Here is a 20,264-nt window from a genome sequence, read left to right on the forward strand (position 1 = left end):
CAGCTTGATCATCCAAACATCTGATCTCTGTGAAGCTAGCTTTTCCAGTGTCCACACCTAGCAGTTTTATACTCCTTTTCATATGGCTAGGGAGGCCCTCAAACAAATCTTCCAATTTGCTTTTCTCCCTGACATTTGCTGCTCACGAGACTTCCCACACCCTCACAGTCATATTTCTATTTGGAGGAAACCACCGTACAAAACAAGTGGTGCATATGTGTCTACAGTATATCGGATCCCAACCATACACATGCCCGAACAGATACACTTACCCTGCCACACCAAAGGAAGGAAACGCTTCCATTTGCGACAGCATACAAGAAACTTGTATGAAGTGAAAACAGCCAGGCCTACACTGAAGGACAAAGCTTCAATCTTCTCTAAGCCAATCATATTCACAGTAGCAGAGCTGAATGATACACCTGCAGGGAATAGCAAATGGAGGTTAAGGAGAAAGGAAAGATGGTAATCAAAATAGGCTGACTCTTCAATTAGAAGGAATTTTTGAGATTACTGCAATGGATGGGGATTACTAACAACAACAGGGTACTATGCTTCCAAATTGCTAAAGAAACATTTCAACTGTTCATATCAGAAAGCACCAGTATTTTAGGTGTCAGATAAGTTAGTTCTCTTGATTTCATCATTCCGTACCATGCACATATCATACTGTGACCCCCCCATACATACACAACTTTTCAATCTACAAGAAAATCGTGTAAAAAAAAAAAAAGTCCAAAGTTTCTGTGCACTGTGAAAATAAAATGTATTTAAATGCCTTTCTCTCTAGTGGGCTATCATTCATATCAGACTAGCATTCCCTACAGAGGTCCTGTGTAAGAGGAGCTAGGAATCAGGATTACCAAGGGAAATGTCATTCTCAAAGTGAAAAGAAGCACAGCCCTTTGCCCCTGACACCAGGAGCAATACTAGTCCCTTAGTTCTGATTAGCAAAGCTGCAGATTACTCCACAAATGCCCGTTTCTTGAATTTTATTTCCTTTTTTTCTCTTTTAATACCACTGAGGAAAATGTGAGACAAACTAAGAACTTCTAGTTCCCCAGATTCTGCCAAAATTACAGGTACACTAAAATTCATACGAGCTGAAGAAATGGCTAAGCAGTTAAGAACACTTGCTGACCTTCCAAAGGGCCTGAGTTCTGTTCCCAGCACCCACCTCAGCTCCAGAGCATCCAATCCCTCTGGCCTCTACGGGTGCTGACACTCATGCACACGTACCCACACAGAGACACAAACAACAACACGTACCATTTTTAAAACCTTTAAAAAAATTCATGTTCATATCTTATGTATATACACATAATGTGGTTTTAGCAATGTATTTAAGTTAATGTGGAAGACAGGTTTCATCTAGCCCAGGTCTTATGGCTGTGGGCTAGTAACACTTTCAGGTTCCCCAATGTCATCTGTATATAGGAAATCAGGAGAACAGTAGTGGCATTTCCAGGGAATTTATTTGCAATTAACATTCAGGTTACCCACCCTACAACTGACCAACCTAGCACTTTGTACTGTTGGTTTGGAGGCACAGAGAAATTTGAGAGGCAGTAACTCAGATGGCCTGAACTACAGTGGTTTCTCTGGTAAACAAAGGAGGGGTGGGAGTATTCAAAATAATTTAAATTGTGATTACAGTTTGTTGCAGGCACAGAGTTCACAGTCACAAATTTGAAAAAAAAATAGTGAATGATTTCAAATTTTAAATGTGAGCTAAGCCTATCCCTGAGTTCCTGTTTTGCTTTCTTGATTAGAGATTACAGGCTCTACATGAAACAGGAAACGCTTTCCTTGCACCAAATAAAATAGATTCTTCCACAGGGGTCCTGCTATTATGTAGGCCAGAGTTAAGTTGTTTTGAGACAAAAGTTACACCCTGTCAGTCCAAGTTGGTACACAGAAACCTAACTCTGTCAGAAATATGATTAAAGGAAAGTTTTACTGTATTTTAATTCTGAAATATGTTTATGCCCCACGGTAAAGTCCTTGTCCCAAACTCCTCCAGGATAAATCTTTCTGACACAATATGCACCATCCTACAAACCATTATTTTTATGTCTGGATACAAAGCAGATGGCAACTGGCAGGCTGCAAAGAAATAAAGTGTCACTCCTTTGGCTCACCCAGAGCATCAAACACAGTGCTCACAAGAGCAGCCAGTCTGCCAACTCAGACACCAAGGCACTAAATTCATTCTATCTAGACACGATGCAGATACATATATTCTAGCCAGTACTTACTGATTTGCTGATCTTCCCTTAATCTGTTCTCTGCTACCCTCTCTTAAACCCTGCTAGCTGCTCACCAATAATAACCTGAAAATGCTCCAGTCTCAACACACACACACACACACCCCAGAAACATTGATCTGCTGCTGTCTCTTCCCCTTTGTCCTTGTAGTCACCTTTCACTCTGGATCCCAGGTGTCTGCACTCTGGTGACTGGGTGTGTGCCTCAACACACGTCCTCTCTTCTGCCAGCTCTGGCCTCCCTGTCTCCACCCAAAAGCCTCAGGGAAGGCTGCTTTTCAACTAGAAGCTTACGCCAGATGCAGAGCCAGGAAATCACATCACACATTCCTAGCCTGTTCCAACTTCCAATCTTGATTTGACCCTGTGGGGTTCCTGGGCATTGGTGGCTCAACTGGTTCCTAAACCCAGACATCTTTTATGTTTAAACATTAAAAATGCCTGGCCTGCCCCATAATTAATTAATTTTTTTACCCTCCATATTTTATTCCCCACCCCCACCCCAGTCCACCCTCCAACTCTTCCACATCCCATACCTCCTCCCCAACCCCACCCCCACCTCGCCCCCGTCTCCACATGGATGTCCCCACCCCCATCCCACCTGACCTCTAAAGTCCCTGGGGCCTCCAGTCTCTTGAGGGTTAGGTGCATCATCTCTGAATGAACACAGACCTGGCAGTCCTTTACTGTATGTGTGTTGGGGGCCTCATATCAGCTGGTGCGTGCTGCCTGTTTGGTAATCTGTCTGAGAGATCTCGGGGTCTAGGCTAATTGAGACTGCTGGTCCTCCTACTACAGGGTCACCCTCCGCCTCAGCCTCTTCCAACTTTCCCCTAATTCAATCACAAGGGTCAGCAGTTTCTGTCCATAGGTTGGCTGTAAATATCTGCATCTGACTCTTTCAGGTGTTTGTTGGGTCTTTCAGAGGGCAGTCATGCTAGGTCCCTTTTTGTGAGTGCTCCATAGCCTCAGTAAGTGTCAGGCCTTGGGACCTCCCCTTGAGCTGGATCCCACTTTGGGCCTGTCACTGGGCCTTCTGTTCCTCAGGCTCCTCTCCATTTCCATCCCTGTAATTCTTTCAGACAGGAACACTTATGGATCAGAGTTGTGACTATGGGATGGCCCCCCTCTCCCTTACTTGAAGCCCTGCCTTCCTGCTGGAGGTGGGCTCTATAAATTCCCTCTCCCTAATGTCAGGCATTTCATCTAAGGTCCCTCCCTTTGAGTCCTGAGAGTCTCTCACCTCCCTGCTGAGGTTGCTTGGCCCTCATGGCTTCAGTCCTTTACCCTCACCCAATACCAGGTCAGGCTCCCTTGTCCTCCCACTCCCTCCCAACTCTGTCCTCTTTCCCTCCCAGGTGCCTCCCTCCCTCCCCACTTGTGATTGCTTTGTTCTCCCTCCCAAGTGGGACTGAGGCTTCCTCTCTTGCTGCACCATTTTTATTTGTTAATATTTCCCCAAATCTGTGTTTGAGGTACACTCTATCATCAATGAAGTAGGAATTTGTTTTCCTCTTCAGTGAGCATTAGTATAATATGAGCCATTTTAGCTACTGACTCAACGCCTGCTTTCAATGTGCTATGTTCAGTGTATTAACTCTGGTGCTGCAGCTTCTTTTGCCTGACTTTCATCACATACCTAAGCAGCAGAGATGTTTCCTGATATTAGTTTCTGCTATAGAATCATCAGGATTATAATATCCTTCTATTATGTTGGTGCTTTTTGTTGCTGTTTTATTTTTAGGTAGGAAGTCAACATGTATCCCTGCCGTCAAATGCATAGTTGCCTTTCTACCACATAGACCAAGTGATGAGATTACAGGCCTAAACACCACAAAGCCGTCTAGTTTGTTAGAGCCCCACTCTTCAACTGTAAAACAATTAGCCAATAAGGAAGAAAACAGCATGACATTGTCTTTGGATGTGTACCCCAAAGCAACAAAAGTAACCATAGATAAACAGGACTATTCCAAATTAAAGCACTTCTGCACAGCAAAGAAAACAAAAATATAGACACAACATCCAGAGAGGAAGAAAGTTGAAATATACCTACTAAGAGGTTTGATAACAATTTAAGGAACTCAACTCTATATACAGTAGGAAAAAAACAACTGCAGAAATGACTAGAAAACCTCAATAGACTTCTAAAAGGCCCTTAGCATGACCGATACCATGTTAGAGGCACCATTCTGACATTCAAACCCAACAAGTAGGCCCTAACACCTGCCAGAATGGGAACAAAGAGACCTAAGCCATCAAAGATCTAAGTCTGTAGTTCCAAGAAAGTCCCAAAATGTAATACCACTGTTTTTTTGGCTTCTGCAGTTCTGCTTCTTGCTATCTGAAGTGTGACAACCTGGATGCGTTTTTTTTTTGCGCATAAAAGACAAAGGGCTGCAAGGTTCAGGGCTGCATGATTTGGGCAAGTACCTAGTGCAGTCACCAACCGGCAAGAGACTTTCTTTTCAGCTTTAACAGTGTCCTCTGGTGGTCTCTGCTATTGTTATCATAATCACTGTTGGTAGAATTATAAATAGCTGATTTATTTGTATTTTTGTTTGTTTGTTTTTGTTTCAAGCAAGGTCTCCTTTGCCTTTAAATTGTCCTTCCTTTCTCTGCTTGCAAAATGCTGAAATTACAGGCATATGATACCAGTCTCTAGTAATGATAAGCTGTTTCTATTATGCTAGGGAGATAGATCACTGTGTAAGTGCTTGCCACACAGGCAAGAGGACCTGAGTTCAACTCCCAGAACTTACCTAAAAGTACATTTTATGCTGGTCCTACCACTGGGAGCTGGGGGGTGGGGGGCAGAGATATACAAATCCCTGGAACTTCCTAGATAGCCAGCCTAGCTTAACTGGTGAAATCCCAGGTCTGTAGGAGTCCCTATCTCAAAAAACAAAGTGAACCAGAGTGTGGTAGTGCACACCTTTAGTCCCTGTCTAAAGTAGAGGCAGAGACAGGCAGATCTTTTTAAGTTTGAGACCAGACAGAGCTACATAATAAGACCCTGTCTCAAAAAAAAAAAAACAACAAACAAAATTAAAGTGGATGGTGCTTAAAGAATGACACAAGGTTGACTCTTGTCACACACAGGTTATCAGTATGCATGACCAAACACACATTTTTTTCATGTTGCATATAAATAAAATCCATTTTGTGTTCTGGGCTACCTACAGCTCCCCACTGGTATGGGTCCCCAGGAATTAGGATTCCCACAATACCACATGGGTAGTAGGAAACCCCTGGTACCTGGGACTTGGTACAGGGAAGAAGATCCACTATCTAGTTCTTGTAACCTGAGTCTAAAAGTCAACCTATGGACTATATAGTTCCTGATATTTGCATCATCTTTTCTATAATCTGTAATACTGCTATGGGGAAGGTGGAAACAGACTGAGAAGGTCTTTCCTCAGTTTTAATTAAAACTGTAATGAAATTCAGTCCTGTATACATAAATATTTTTCTTGTTAAGGTGAGGGAGAATTTTAATCCTTGTCAGCAGGAACACTACTTGGTAATTAGAACTGAAGTCCTCCAGTAATACCTTCAAGTTTATATGTCACCTCTGATGCAGGCTGTGTTCAAATGTTTAGCACTGTGGCATAAAGTTGTGGTCTAGAAAATGTGCTGGGCCACATGCATAACTATGCTGATATACATGTGAGACACAGGTTGGCTAGGAACCGTAGCTCAACAATTTTCCAAGACAGTCCTATGGCCAGTGCTATTTCCTGCAAGTTGTTAGAAATTTAAATTCTAGGAAGCATCCCCCCCCAAAAAAAATGAATGAAAGAACTATTAGTGAAGCAGCAGTCTGTGTCTAAACAAGTCCCTTAGAGAAATAGAATGCCTGGGAGAATGTAAGAAGCAAGAATGTGCTTCATCCTTGCTTCTCTCATTAATAAAGCATCAAGATGTCTGGCCGTTCAGAATCTTTAAAAGCTTGCTTACGGTTTTGAAGAGTTTGGGATTTTATGCTGTCAACTGACTTGGCATATTAAACAAAGTAGAACAGAAGAATTTCAAAACTCAAGGGTGCTATGATGTCCTAACCAGATTACAGATGGCATCCAAGAGCAAGAGTGGATTCTGACCTCTGGTTAAGACTGATTTTCCTAGAGGGGTCCTGCTCTTGAACAGCAAATTCTCTCACCAGTAATAAACTACTTTGGCCTTATGTATTACTTGACTGCTCCTACTCCCCACTCCGGCCAAACAGCTGCACCTGAGCTAAAAGCTCTGAGGGGGAAAATGCCTGGAGGAAAAGGAAAAGTTTTTTTTTCCCCAAAAGACCTGAATGCCATCCCATCAAAGAGACAACACAGCCAACCCCTCTCTCCTCCCGGGCACTCTCCAGGTCGCTCTTTGTGCTCTAAAGGTTCCAATTCAAATGTAAATGACAGTTGTTACAAAGCGAAGTGTAAAAATAAAGCCTTCTTTTCTTTTACCCCTCAGTGCGGATTACGGAATCCACTGAACGCAGCAAGAGCAGCATTCATTAATTTGTAATGCAAACCGATCATCCCAACAAAGACGGAATGGATCTGAAACCAAAGGGCCCAGATAGTTCCATACGAACACGATCTAGATGTGTGAGCACTGGCCAGCAACAGTTTCATGCCAGGTTCTTGTCTTTGCTTCATCTTTAGTGTCCATCCTTGAATCTAGCTGATCCCTAACTTAAAACAACAAAACAAAACAAACCCAAAGGCCAGCACACCGGAAACAGCAACACGCCCCGCTGTGGCGTCATCAACAGTCGCCCAGAATTCGGTCCGATCTCATCCGCCCCCCAGCCCACAATCCCCTCACTTCAGTTCCCATCATTTTATGCCTTTGGCAGCTGGAGGTTTCTAACCTTGAGCCGGAACGACCCGCAGCGACATCCTGCCTTGTCCTCTTCCCTGAGGCTGACCGGCACAGCCGTATGGCCTCCGGGAGCATCCGCAACAGTACCGGCAGTAGCCTCACCGGCCCCGATCCCAGAAGCCTCTGCGAAAATCGCCGCCCCCAAAAGCTCGTGGCACCTTTCCGGGACCACCCAGGACGCAGTACTGCGGAGCGTTCCACACTCATCACTAACCGGCTCCAGGGCTTGACAACCCCGCCCCCGCCCCCCTCCCCCCCAGTTGCCAGGCACTTGGCCAGCCTACTCGATACAACCAGGCATCTTTTTTTTTTTTTTTTTTTTTTTTTTTTCCGAGACAGGGTTTCTCTGTGTAGCCCTGGCTGTCCTGGAACTCTGTAGACCAGGCTGGCCTCAAACTCAGAAATCCACCTGCCTCTGCCTCCCAGAGTGCCGGGCGCCACCACTGCCCGGCTACAAACAGGCTTCCTTTATAGTAAAGCATATAAAATGCCTGGCCTGTCTCTTTCTCATTTGTTCGAGGTTGATTCACAGTTACTAATTATTCTGAAGTTGAAATTCATTTTCTCAATGTGATAGTTTATCATGACCCATTTAAGCAGCTGGGCCAAACCTGGCCCCAGTGTGCCCTTTCTGATGTGTTCACTTTGAACTTGAAACTCTTTCTACCACCTCTTTCCCATCTTTGTGGTTCCTGTGTGACTTCACTGCAGGCCATAAATGAGGAGGCTATTTTATTGTGTTTGTAGGGGAGTGTGCCAAGGCATGCCCATGGTGGCGATCAGAAGACACTTCAGGAGTGGATTCTTTGCTACAACTTTGTGGAATCTGGGGACTGAACCCAAGTCTTCAAGCTCGCACCCCAGAGCCATTTCACTGGCCCCTAGGGGCTTTTTGAAGTATAGTTTCTGGATTGAATTCTCCACCCACCCACTATCAACTAACAAATTAAGCAGGTATTCAATTGGTTTTTTCTTTTGTAGAATGAGTATACTAGCAGTACCTACTGAGACGAGAAACATTTTGTAGCACAAAATTAAGAAATATATCAAAACAGACATAATTAATTTAAATTTGTTTTTAACCTTTAGGATCATTTTATATTTTAGGTCTCTTGCTTGAATTTATGTCTGTATATTGAGTGGGTGTCTGTTGTCCACAGAGGCTAGAAGAGGATGCAGAATCCCCTGAAACGAAATAGAGGGGTGTTTGCCACCATGTAGGTGCTGGGAATTGAACTCATGACCTCTAGAAAAGCAGCCAGTACTTTTAACCACTAAAATATCTCTCCAGCCCCATAATTAAAAAACAAAAAGGACTGTATTTTCTGTGTGTGTGTTTTGCTTGCATGTATACCTGTGTGTCTCCTGACCAGAGAGGCCAGAAAAGGGCTTCTTGGGTGTTTGTGAGACACAATGTGGGGGCTGGGAACCAAACCTGGATCTTCTGCAAGAGCAACAAGAGCTCTTAACTGATGAGCCCTTTGTCTAAGACCTGGCAATTATAATTCTTGAAATTGGTGAGATTACAGTCTCACCTAAGAATTACCTATGAATAAGAAGAATCATAGTCGCTATTGGAGGAGTTATGGAGCAGAGAACACAGGAGTGCAAAACAACTTTTTGATTAATAACAGTAACACTTTGGTGGTAGTTTAATATGCTGTCTGTTGTTTTTCCTCGTTAAAAAAAAAAACAAAACTTTTGGTAGGTGTGATGATTGATACATGCTCAGACCAAGGAGTGGGATGATTAGAAGGTGTGGCCCTGTTGGAGTAGGTATATCACTGTGGGTGTGGCTTATAAGACCTTCATCCTAGCTGCCTGGAAGCCAGTATTCTGCTAGTAGCCTCCAGAGGAAGGTACAGATCTCTCAGCTCCTCCTGCACCATGCCTGACTGGATGCTGCCATGCTCCCACCTTGATGATAATGTGCTAAACCTTTGAACCTGTAAGCCAGCCCCAATTAAATGTTGTCCTTTCAAGAATTGCCTTGGTCATGGTGTCTGTTCACAGCAGTAAAACCCTAACTAAGCTGGGTGGTGGTGGCGGCGCACGCCTGTAATCATAGCACTCTGGGAGGCAGAGGCAGGCGGATTTCTGAGTTCGAGGCCAGCCTGGTCTATAGAGTGAGTTCCAGGACAGCCAGGGCTACACAGAGAAACCCTGTCTCGAAAAAAACAAAAAAGCAAAAAAACAAAAACCCTAACTAAGACAGTGGGGATTTTGTTTGTATATTTTTCCCTGAATGAAATTGATTCTGTGTTTTCTGGCATGGTAGACTAGTGTTCTTCCACTGAGTTACATTGCCAGCTAATCCTGTTGATATTTTATTTTGTTTTGTTTTGTTTTCAAGTTTATTGAAAATATGGCATAACAGATTAAACAGCTCCACAAGGTGTTTTGAAATTCATCCCAACCGTAGGCTGAGTGACCTGAAGGTTAGAGAGACTGACAAAGTCCAGAAGCTTCAGAATTTCCTTGGTGTCAGGATCTACCTCAGTGATCTCCTGATCTAGGGCTGAGACCTCAAGAACATAATTATCTCTCTGCTCTCTTCTTCCTGCAACTTGATAGAGACACCTCTCGCAGGACCTCTCTGAATCCACTTTATCAGATGCGTGACATAGCTGGATGTCTTGTTGTGAAGTTTCTTGCTGGGGATGATGGAGATCTCCTTGCACACACACTTATTGGTGTGGAAGTCATTACCCAGGCACATGTAGTACTTCTCGATGATGACCTGGGCCACCTTCTTCACAGTCTTGGTGCAAATATGGCCTATGTTGGCAGTTCTTGGTAAAAGAGGAAGCAGGAAACACGACTGTTGATATTTTAAACAGCAGGTTTGAAAAATCATTTTAATCAGCTACCAAGAAGTCAATGTTCTGAAAATTGCCACTGATCAGGAATAATTGGAGCCTATACTTGATTGCAAATAAGTTTATATGTGGCTGGGGAGATGGGTCAATCTATAAGAGATCTTGCTGCATGAGGACCTGAGTTTGAATCCCCAGGTCATGTAAAAATCTGGTAAACCTATTACCTCAACATCTAGGCTCAGTGAGAGAACACCCTGTCTTAAGGGAATAAAGTGGAGCAGAGGGGTAGGGGAACACTTAAAGAAAAATCCAGGTGTACACTGTACATCTCAAATTTCATAAAGAAAAAGGCCATGAAGTATTCTAAATTGCTGCCCCACATAGGCACACACAAGAATTGTATTAGTATATATTCAGGTCAGGTACCTTTGTTCTCTTTTGAACACAAGGATAGCCACCAACAAAGAACCATCTATCTCGTGAAAGCTTGTTATGTAGGGTAGGAATAAAATAACAGTGTTCACTAACACCTGCCAACTCTTCTTCCCCCATGCAGACCTCAATACTCCCTATTTTACTTCAGCCTACTAGGAATAAAAGTGCAAGATCCTCACCTCACTCCATTCTTTATAGACCATATAGGATAGGTCACAATGCTTATTTAACTGGGTACCAAGAGACTGTCCAGCTCTGTCTCTAGCCAATGTTTTAGTAAATTCTATAATAACAGTCTATAGATTCAGCTTTATAGTAAGTTCATTGTTAGCTAAGACTATTTAGGAACCCATCTTAAAAAAAAACAAAAACCAAACAAAACACTACAAATTCATACACATACATGTACACACACACACACACACAGACACCGTGGGCCACATACAATGGGCACAAGTCTTTATTCTAATAATCAATGAACACAAAGCTGTGGGAGAATCATCAGATTCAGGATTATCTTGGGCTATATAGCAAGACATATTTGTTTGGTCATCTATGGGGGAAATTGAAAATAAGGTATCACCCATGGTAGAAACTGCTCTACCACTAAGAAAAATTCAGTCTCTAGTCTTTTTTTTTCTTATAGTACATTTGCATCCTCACTTGCAAAATCAGATTATGAAGAGATTTCTTTTGGTTTGGTAACTGAAATAAATGGTTTTCATACAATGAAAATTTGATTAAATTTTAAAAATTGTACATATCTGGAATGTTGGAATGTTTTGAAATCGTTCTCAAAGTAGTTCTAACAGTTTTTTCTCATTTATAAAACAGATACGATTCTTGATCATAATAAACCCTTCTATTTTGTTTTAAATAGATTTCCTGTTACTTTCCAATAAGTACCTAACACTTGGTTTTATTTTATTTTATTTTATTTTATTTTATTATTTTATTATTTTTTTATTTTTTTTACTATCTGTCTTAGTTAGGGTTTACTGCTGTGAACAGACACCATCACCAAGACAACTCTTATAAGAACAACATTTAGTTGGGGCTGGCTTACAGGTTCAGAGGTTCAGTCCATTATCAGCAAGGCAGGAGCATGGCAGCATCCAGGCAGGCATGGCAACATCCAGGCAGGCATGGTACAGGCAGAGCTGAGAGTTCTACATCTTCATCTGAAGGCTGCAAGCAGAATACTGGCTTCCAGGCAGCTAGGAGGAGGGTATTAAAGCCCAAGAACACAGTGACACACCTACTCCAACAAGGCCACACCTCCTAATAGGGCCACTCTCTGGGCCAAGCATATACAAACTATCACATTCCACTCTCCATAGGCTTGTTCAAACATGAGCTTAGGGCCATGCGTATACATAGCATAATGCAAAATAGGTTTAGTCCAACTGCTAAAGTCCCCGTAGTCTATAGCAGTCGCAACAGTGTTAAAAGTCCAAAGTTCAAGGTCTCTTCTGAGATTCATCCAGCCACTTAACTATAATTCCCAAGGCAAGACAGGAAACAATATGGGCAAACTCCAAACTCTGCATCTCCATGTCTGATGACAAAGTGGTCTTCAGATCTGCAGCTCCTTTTTCATCTTTGCTGACTGCAACAAACTACTTTCTCCTGGGCCACTCCATGTTAGCAGCTTTCCTCAGCAGATAGCTCACATCTCTTACATCTCATAAATCTTGGGGTCTCCAAGGCAACCTCAATGTTATAGCTTTTGGTTGCAAAGTCTGGGATCCTCCATCTCTGGACCTGCTACAGCTCTGCCTTCTGTAACATGTTGATCAACTTCATTGCTGTTGCTGTTCTTGGTGATCATCCCATGGTACTGGCATCTCCAGTATGCTGTGGTTTTTTGCCACAAGTATGCTTCACTAATAGCCTCTCATAGGCTCTCTTCATGGTGCCAAGCCTCAAATCCTTTGCCTGACCCCTTCACTCTTGGGCCATTAACTAGAACTGAGGCTGTACCTTCACCAATGACCTTCCATGGCCTCTACAGTGCCAAGCCTCACCTGCTCTTCATGACCTTTTCATACCTTCAAAGCTGCAGCATGATATACAACCTTGGCTATCTCTGAAACACAGCTTCATTGTGTTCTTAGAAAACACTTTCCAGAAATCTTCCTATCAGGGATGTTAGTCTCTTCTTAACCACCCCTAATGTCTTAGCTCCAGCTAACCAGCATCCTTTGTCCCAGTAGTCTCCTTCTCCTCTTGACTCTAAAGCCATAGCCACATGACTGAAGCTGCTGAGTTCTGCTGCTTCTAGGAGTTGGAACTTGACCCCCTTGTTTTATTTATTATACTATCACTAACTTTCTGTTTTTCAGCTCCTTCACTGTCTAAGCTTGGCTGTCCTGGATCTTGCTCTGTAGATTGACCTTGAATTTAAAGATCTATATGCCTGTTTCCTGGGTTTAAAAGTGTGTACCACCACACCTGGTTTTAAGCTTTCCTTCACCTAGACTTGCTCTGTCCCAGGCTGTTCTTGAACTCAGAGATCTGCTTGTCTTTGCCTCCTGAGATAAAAGGTTTGTACCACCATGCCTGGATCTAAATTTAGCTGGGTAGGCTTTTGCCTCAAAGTCACACTCCTTTAATCGGCTATCTCCTAGAACACAGGATTGAGCTCCACCTCACTTCCTGGTATCCATTTAATACTCAAACCGCCAGACAGTGTTGGCGCCTGCCTTCAATCCCAGCACTTGGGAGGCAGAGGCAGGTGGATTTCTGAGTTAGAGGTCAGCCTGGTTTACAGAGTGAGTTCCAGGACAGCCAGGGCTACACAGAGAAACTCTGTCTCATAAATAAACAAATACTCAAACCATATATTTAATTTTTTTTCCTTTCTAAACTTGCTTCTTTTGTTCAGAATGCTCTTCAGGAGACTTAACTAGAGAACAAAGTCTCTGCTGGGCATCTTTGAGACTTCCTTTACCAGTGCGATTAATCTGAGTCTCTTCACCTTAGCCTCAGGCAGACTCTTCAAAGGCAGTAGCCACATTCTTTACCAAAATACCACAGAAACAATCTCTAGGCCACAGGCTGAAATTTTCCTCTGAAACCTCCTGGGCCAGGTCCACACAAGTCAAATTACTCACAGCAACAAAGTCTTCCATATTCCTACTAGGATAGCCCATCAAGCCCCTTTTAAAGCATTCCACTCTTTTCCAAATCCAAAGTTCTGAAATTCAAATTCTTCCGAATAAAAGCCTGGTCAGGCTTATCACAGAAATACCTCACTCCTGGTACCAACTTCTGTCTTACTTAGGGTTTTACTGCTGTGAACAGACACCATGACCAAGGAAATTCTTATAATGGACAACATTTAATTGGGGCCGGCTTACAGGGTCAGTATCATCAAGGGTGGGGAACATGGCAGCATCCAGGAAGGCATGGTGTAGGAGGAGCTGAGAGTTCTCCATCTTCATCTGAAGGCTGCTAGTGGAAGACTCACTTCCAGACAGCTAGGATGAATGTCTTAAATCCCACACCCACAGTGACACACCTACTCCAACAGGGTCACACTTCCTAATAGTGCTACTCTCTAGTCCAAGCATATACAAACCATCATACTATCTTAATCATTTAATATTCCTGACAGCTTTTTTTTCTTTCCAAGAGTGATTTCTAAATGTAAAATGGAATACCTTCTAAGATGGAGTTCTATGTGCAATAACTATTTTGATATTTCAGAGGCACATAGATTAAAACAAGAGATTAATTTACTTTATCAAAGTAGAGGTTCTGGAAGCAATTATATTCAGGTGATGTTAGTGTTGATGATAGGATAGGAAGTGTCACCTAGTCAAAAGAGTTGTCAGGAAAGGGTTAGCCCTCCCCATATTAAATGTGTAAAAAGTGTTATAAAATGTTCAGAAATTGTCTCTGTGGAATAATAGCTAGTGATATCACAGTTTACCTGAGTGCTGGTGTACTTTGCCTGCTGACACTCGGCAACCACAGCAGAGTGTTACTAATCATAATTTCAGTTTTAATTATTAATAAAAAGCACTTAGTCATAACATTTTATTCATTTTAATCTAGTATATTTTAGGTCACTGATTTTCAATTAGCTATCCACAGCAATGTTAGAATATTTTATTAGAATAATGATTTTTGTGGTACCTGTTGAAGAATAACTAAATTTCTTTAGTTGATGTTATTGCTATTTCCTATATATTTTATGTACCTGTGGCATAGTATATAACTGTACTTTGCATTTTATTTAATATTCTAATGTTTATACATCTGTACCTGTTGTATTCTTTTCCAGCAACTCGGGAGACTGAGTCAGGAAGATAAGAGGCTGTGACCTAGAATAAACAAAAAATATAAGGCCAGTTTTTACAACTTAATTAACAAGACTGTTTTCAAGTTTCTTTTAAAAAATATGATAAAATTGAGGGCTGGGAGTTTTTCTCATTGGTATAAGGATAGTATAATACAGGCAGGTCCCAAAGTTCAAACCCCAACAAAAGACAAAGAAGAGGAGGGTTCAATTTTTTTGTTTTTGCTTTTTCATTTCTTGAAATTATAATAAAATTACACCTTTTTGAGCCAAAGAGTCACTTAGACTAGACTGGCCTAACATTCCATATGTAGCCAGCAACCGCCTTGAATCACAATCATCCTGCCTCTGGCTTTTAAGTCTTCATTGGAAATTAAATGAATTATTGTCCTTATAGTTATTTTTATCAAAGCATGTTAAATTACCTTTATCATTAGAATCGTCTCTGAAGTTATTCATTTGATATTATCTGGGGTTTTTTTTGTTTGTTTTTTTTTTGTTTTTTTGTTTTTTGGGGGTTTTTTTTGTTTTTTTTTTTTTTTTTTTAGAAAAAAATAGATAATGCAAGACATTGAAAATGAAGGAGGAACTCTGATTTAGTAACTGAAACCTGGGCTAGATGTGCAGCTCTGTGTAGAACACTTACCTAGTATGTGCAAGGCACTGGCTTCAAACCACAATAACAACAAAACAAACCACCTGAAACCCTATTCCCTTAACCAAAATTGTGAATCCATTCCTTGTCTCTGCAGCCCTCTCAATTTTATATCTGTTAAGAGGCTTCATATGTAAACAAATTCTACCTGGGATGGTTCAGAGAATAAAAAGATATATTTACTTCTTAATATGTGGAACTTGTGAATATCACTGTCAAATTGCAAAATAACAGATTCATTATGAATTTTGATTGAAGGACCTTAGACTGAATTTTATGACTATGCCCATGAAGCCTAGTAACACTGTGGTTACAGACGGGAGGTAGACAGAAATCTGACAAATGTGCACAAGGGAAAATATTGTGAAAACAAAGATGAAATGTAAATATGATAAATAGAAGTCACATGTTCTGGAAACTATGTGCAGCCACCAGGAACTAAGAGACAAGGAACAATTTCTTCTTTAGCAACTCTGGAATGAGCATGGCCTTGCTAGACCTCAGACTTTCAGTCTCTGGAACTACATGAAAGTAAATTGCTGTTGTCTTAAGTTAGCAGGTTTGTGGAAGTTGTTTGTATTAACTTCAGAAATCTAAGATAGCACTCAAGATTTTCTTGCACTAAAAGGTTGTGAAACCAAAGGCCCTTGGTTCAGAATAGTTACTTTAGGATATGAGATTACTTTTTGAAGGAAAATGTGGACTGCTTTGGAAGGGGGGAGTGTTAAGGAGAAAGGGAAGCAGAAATAGTGTTTCAATCCCTGGAGACTACATTTTACCTGGGACAATTGGGTTAATTACCTCATAGGTATTTCTGCAGACTTCAGACTGGGCATGGAACCTAACCAAGTCACTTGCTTTGAGCAGCATTCTTAGCTATAACGTCTATCACAGTCCTAACAAAAATTTGTTGGTTTTGCAGCTTTAGATGTGTGGTTTCACATCACATCCATTTTCTATCCATTGTTCCTACAAATTGTCATACAGTAAGAAGTACAAAGAAATCTGAATATTAAATTAAATAACACTCAAAAAATGGAGGTCCAAATAACCATGGATAAGAAGCTGATACATCATTGGGACACCTTGAACAAGAGTGAAGATATGAAATGAGTACACCAGGTTATTTTATTTTATATGCCTTATAGTGCAGTCCAGGCTTGACTTCAATTTTTGGTAATCCTCCTGTGTCATCCTCCTGAGTGCAATGATGGCCAGCTTGAGTCACCACGTCTGGCTTTCAACCCTGAGTTTTTGATAGTTTCTTCTTTAATTTAGGCAAGATATACAATCCACAGGAGGGACTGAGAACCAAAACTGCCTATCTGCACACTTAGCTTCTTATACAAATTCAATATGAAAGTAAATTTACAAACCGAGTACAGGATTCTTTTAAAAATTAATAGGGCTCATGATATTTACTGAAATAAAACTCCCTGGGAAATGTAAACATACTAGTTATTTGCCAGCATATGCTATTGAGCTTCAGAATGCTGCCTACAGGATCATGTGAGGACTCCACTTTATCACCATTTATTTTCAAATACAGTGAAAACCTTCTGTCTTAGAACTTTGCTGCTATGAACAGACACCAGACAAAGGCATTTCTTATAAGGACAGCATTTATTTGGGGCTGGATTACAGGTTCAGAGGTTCAGTCCATCATTATCAAGGTGAGAACATGGCAGCATCCAGACAGGCATGGTGCAGGAGGAGCTGAGAGTTCAACATCTTCATCTAAAGGCTGCTAGCACAACACTGGCTTCCAGGCAGCTAGGATGAGGGTCTTAAAGCCCACACCCAGAGTGACACACCTACTCCAACAAGGCCACACCTCCTAAAAGTGCCACTCCCTGGGCCAAGCATATAGAAACTATCACATTCCACTCCCTGGCCCTTATAGGCTTGTCCAAACATATGAGTCTATAGGGGCTATACCTAAACCTAGCATAATGCAGAATACATTTAGTTCAACTTCTAAAGCCCCCCAGAGTCTATAGCAGTCTCAACAACGTTAAAATTCCAAAGTTCAAAATCTCTTCTGATATTCATCCAATCACTTAACTGTAATCCCCAAGGCAAGACAGGAAACCAGCTGGGCAAACTCCAGTCTCTATATCTCCATGTCTGATGTCAATGCGGTCTTTAGATCTCCAACTCCTTTTCATCTTTGTTGACCCCAACAATTGTCTTTCTCCTTGCCTGGTTCCACTCCCTGTTAGCAGTTTTCCTCAGCAGAGCCCAGAGCTCTGGCATTTGAACATCTTGGGGTCTCCAAAGCAACCTCAATGTCACAGCTTCTTGTGTCAATGCCTGAGCTCCACACATGATCTTCTGGGCTCCTCCAAAGGGCTGGTGTCACTTCTCCTGCTCTGCCCTCTGTAGCACTCTAAGCTGAGGTTGATCCACTTCACTGTCACTGCTGTTCTTGGTGATCATCCCGTGGTTACTGGCTTCTCCAATACGCTAGGGTCTTCTTCTGCAACTAGCCTTCACCAATAGCCTCTCATAGGCTCTCTTCAAGGTGCTGAGCCTCAACTCCTTTGCCTGACCCCTTCAGCCCTGAGCTGTCAACTACAACTGAGGCTGTACCTTTACCAATGGCCTTCCATGACCTCTCACAGTGCCAAGCCTCAGAGCTGTTCTTCATGACCCCTTCATGCCTTCAAATCTACAGCATGAGGTCCAACCTTAGCTATCTCTGGAACACAGCTTCTTTGTGCTCTTAGAAAACACTTTTCCGATTTCACCCCAGTGATGCTAGTATATTCTTAATCACTGCTAATTTCTTAGCTCCAGCTAGCCAACATCAATTGTCCCAGTAGTCACTTCTGTTTTTCACTCTAAAGCCAGAGACACGTGGCTGAAGCTGCTGAGTTCTGCTGCTTGCAGAAGCTGGAATATGGCCTCACTGTTCTATTACATTATCATGAGCTTTCTGTTTTCCAACTCCTTCACTGCCTAAGCTTGGGTGTCCTGGATCTTGTTCATAGACTGACTTTGAACTCAGATCTACATGTCAGTCTCCTAATCACTAGTATTAAAGATGTTGTCTACCATGCCTGGACTTAAGTTCATTTAGGACTTGCTCTTAGCTGGGTGTGGTGGCACATGTCTGTAATCCCAGCACTTGGGAGGCAGGGGCAGGTGGATTTCTGAGTTCGAGGCCAGCCTAGTCTATAGAGTGAGTTCCAGGACAGCCTATACAGAGAAACCCTGTCTCAAAAAAAAAAAAAAAAAAATCAAAAGAAAGAAAGAAAGAAAGAAAGAAAGAAAGAAAGAAAGAAAGAAAGAAAGAAAAAGAACTTGCTCTTTTCTAGGCTGGCCTTAAACTCAGAGATCTGCTTGTCTTTGCCTCCTGAGATTAAAGGCTTATACTACCATGCCAGGAACTAAATTTAGCTGGGTGGGATCTTGCCCCAAGGTCACTACTCTCTTAATTCAATTTAATATCCTTGAACACAGGATTCAACTCCATTTCACTTCCTAGTGGCTCTTCAATACTCAAACCATATATTTTTATTTTTCCTTTCTAAGCTTGCTACACTTGTTTAAAATGCTTTTCATGAGACTTAACCAGAGAAGAAAGTCTATGATGGGCGTTTCTGAGGCTTCTTTGTCAGTGCAAATATGAGTCTCTTCACCTTAGCCTCAGGCAGACACTTCAGACAAGGGCAAAATGAGTCACATTCTTCACCACAATACCACAAAAACAGTCTGTAGGCCAAATACTGAAGTTCTTCTCCTCTGAAAACTCCTGGGCCAGGTCCATACAAGTCAAATCACTCAAAGCAACAAAGTCTTCCATATTCCTACTAGGATAGCCCATTGAGACCCTTTTAAAGCATTCTACTCTTTTCCAAATCGAGTTCCAAAATTCACATTCTTCCATATAAAAAGCCTGGTCAGGCCTATCACAGCAATACCCCACTCCTGGCACCAACTTCTGTCTTGCTTAGGGTTTTACTGCTGTGAACAGACACCATGACCAAGGCAATTCTTATAAAGGACAACATTTAATTGGGGCTGGCTTACAGGTTCAGAGGTTATTATCATCAAGGTGGGAGCATGGCAGCATCCAGGTAGGCATGGTGCAGGAGGAGCTGAGAGTTCTACATCTTCATCTGAAGGCAGCTAGTGGAAGACTCACTTCCAGACAGCTAGGATGAATGTCTTATAGCCCACACCCACAGTGACACATCTACTCCAACAAGGCCACACCTACTCCAACAAGGCCACACCTCCAAATAGTGCTTGAGTCCCTGGGTCAAGCATATACAAATCATCACACCTTCCTTTATATGACTCATTTAGCCTCACTAAACCCAGATAGACTTCCATGGATTGGTACACTGGGGACTATGATGCAAAACATCATTCATACATTTTTTTTATTGGTCAACCCAATTAGATCTTAAGGAACAATAATTTTGAAAGCCACCTTCTCAACGCAATACATTTTTTTTTGATCTAAATAAAAAAGCCATATCCGGTAGGTATCTAAATACCTACATCCAGAAAGTAGTGGTGGCTATCCATATCTCCGGAATCCATATCTTTAGATGCAATTGTTTTGGTGGGAGTGGAGGAAGTACTGGTGAGAGAAAGGGCTGAGTCTGTAGCTATGTGGTTGAACAATTCTGAGGCATGCCCAAGGGCCTAGGTTCAATTCCTCATCATACACATGTGTTTTAAACATGCAGATGTTTGTTATTCTTCAAACAATCACCATAACTTTTCCAGCATTTATGCACCCTAGAGATGATTTAAATATTTTGAAAAATGTGTGTAGGTTATATGCAAGTTATATACTTGTCTTAGTCAGGGTTTCTATTCCTGCACAAACATCATGACCAAGAAGCAAGTTGGGGAGGAAAGGGTTTATTCAGCTTACACTTCCACACTGC

At 41.9% G+C, this 20,264-nt stretch overlaps 1 long non-coding RNA gene and 1 pseudogene across 6 annotated transcripts in view; both read right to left on the reverse strand.

The window, feature by feature from the left end:
• LOC127675270 (uncharacterized) overlaps nucleotides 1–7,273 on the reverse strand; it is a 37,510-nt gene extending 30,237 nt beyond the window's left edge. For 3 of the 6 annotated variants that reach the window (XR_007975466.1, XR_007975465.1, XR_007975461.1), the window contains exons 1-2: nucleotides 7,132–7,271; nucleotides 273–422 (exon numbers count right to left, since the gene is read on the reverse strand). This is a non-coding gene — a long non-coding RNA (uncharacterized LOC127675270). The other 3 variants (XR_007975464.1, XR_007975462.1, XR_007975463.1) reach the window with 3 other exon arrangements.
• A 2,227-nt stretch (nucleotides 7,274–9,500) lies between these two features.
• On the reverse strand, nucleotides 9,501–9,999 carry LOC127674618 (40S ribosomal protein S17-like; annotated as a pseudogene).
• Between the last annotated feature and the right edge of the window lie 10,265 nt (nucleotides 10,000–20,264).

Source organism: Apodemus sylvaticus, chromosome X (genome assembly GCF_947179515.1).
Source record: "Apodemus sylvaticus chromosome X, mApoSyl1.1, whole genome shotgun sequence".
Taxonomy (NCBI): Eukaryota; Metazoa; Chordata; class Mammalia; order Rodentia; family Muridae; genus Apodemus; species Apodemus sylvaticus.